Raw genomic sequence first — 2,233 nt, forward strand, 5'->3', positions numbered from 1 at the left:
CTTATGACTCTAGATGGCTAAAGGTAATGGCAAAATTTACCTTGCTAGACGAGTTATCTTAGTGCCTCTAAGGTCTATATTTTGCCTTTTTGCTGCTGGTTTACCTTGGTTCGGCTATAACACCTTAAGAGTACCAACAAGTCTAGAGTGTGCTTTTAATACCTCGTTGGAATGTTAATAATTGATAGCAGTAACGACCCTGCATCTCTGCAGTCTCTGCTATTGGCAAATTTAATTGTACAAAGGCATAGGTACATGCTGCTGAAGTCTGATAATAAGCATCAACCAGTACCGGATTTTCTTACCACAGAGACTTTCAAACCGACACAGTTTTCTTCAGTAAGTTCATTTCATAAAACTTGTTTTACTAGTTAAACAACCAAGAGTTCAGCCTTTTTCAATCACATCTGCTGAAGCCCACACATATCAAACTAAAACAAGTCATGCTTTAGATCTTTTTTAGAGAATAACTTAAATACATTTCTAACACTTTGTGAGGATGATTTTCAATTTGATCTGCATTTTTCCTGTCCCCAACTCATGCTAAAGCAGCTGAACAAATCAGGAATAAAATAAACCTAGAAATTAATCCCCTAAAATTACTGAAAACCCCGATGCTTAAAATATCTGCTAAACAGTTTGCTCAAATATTATAATTTTCCATTTTTTTCATTCAGTTGCAAGTGCAAAATATTATACAGAGTGTTTCCAAAAGCACATGTCATCTCTCGTGTTTTAATCAATAAAATGAGTTTGATTCAAGTTCGTTTAAAGACAGATTCGAAAAGGTTATGAAATGAAACTACTAACATAGTATGGTTTAAATTTTTTATTTCGCTATTTTGTCACTGATTTGTTCTATGAACGAAGATTCTCTTTTTTGCGCTTAAGACTTTTTACCAAAAAATACCTGTTTGCATGTAAAAAATAAATTAAATCGACCCTTTACTAATAGCAACAAAAAAAACTCAAATAAATTAGTTGCCTAAGAACTGAACAAAGCAAATATGTATCATTGTAAAGAAATAACCGAAAATGTTTTCATGCCTTATCATTTCTGAAGCATCCTGTACAACTGTACATTAGTTGAAAGTTTAGTAAAACTGAAATCTAAAATAAATTATTTTGGAAACACTTCAATTGGGGAAAAAAAATATGAATACGTCATTTAAACATATTAAATTAACATTTTTAACATAAATTTTTATTATGTATATATTTTTTAAATTTTTGTGTCTGAATGTATGTGCGAATTATTGCAGATATTCATTTACACAGCTCTTTTTTTTGTCTTTTTTGTTTTTATAATCCATACATCATCAGCATATTGTCGAATTATTCGCCACTTTAATGTTTAATTTTTGAAGTATTTTTGGGGGAGGGCGCAAAATGAAAGTAAAAATAGTTAAAAAATCAAACACCAAATGGGCGAGCCACTCAAAAAAGTTGCTACTGGGGCATGAATTATCCAAAAAAAAGACGAAATGCAAATGAAGATTGCAATCATTATTTTACTGTATTTTAATTAATTTAAACGTATTGTAGCATGAGTTAGGTAATTGAATAAAGAAAAAGTTATTGAATGAAATACGAACAAATTTTAAGAATATACACTAATACACAGTAACACTCTATATTTATATTACATTTCGTTTAAATCAACATAAATTAAGAAAAAGTCCATCACAAAATTAAGAATTAAGTAAAGTAGCGAAAACCTTATAGATAATACCTTTCTTGTTTTTAAATACTCCTAGTTTTGCTACAATGTGTTCCATCAAGTACCTACAATCTTCTAGGGCTGATAGGCGATATCAACGCAAAGGTTTTCTGCTTTACAGCAGATGCAGCAGATGTCTAAGGACAAATCACTTGCGATATACAGGGTGTTAAGTGTTACTATTCACGCGATTTAAATGAAATTGTTATAGTTTATTGCCAACCAGATTATGCATTTTTTGAGCCAATACAATCGGTTCTGGTGCTCCCCTTAGCGGCAACTGGTTAGTTTATTGCAAAACACACTCCCCGTAAATAAAGTTTAAATAAAGCACTAAAAATAACACATTTTTCGAACTTAGGCTTTTCGCACATTGTCGAAAAAATTATCGATGGAATAAATTATTATGTAGAATTTTTTAATACCCAGCAATAGGTAGTCAGAATGTTGACCATATCCAATATTTTACAAAAAACAAGAGAATGCTGATTCGTTAGTTTACCCGGCAGTGAC

This window comes from Dendroctonus ponderosae, unplaced genomic scaffold, assembly GCF_020466585.1.
Source record: "Dendroctonus ponderosae isolate FM_Combo_2020 unplaced genomic scaffold, Dpon_F_20191213v2 Dpon_F_20191213_1, whole genome shotgun sequence".
Taxonomy (NCBI): domain Eukaryota; kingdom Metazoa; phylum Arthropoda; class Insecta; order Coleoptera; family Curculionidae; genus Dendroctonus; species Dendroctonus ponderosae.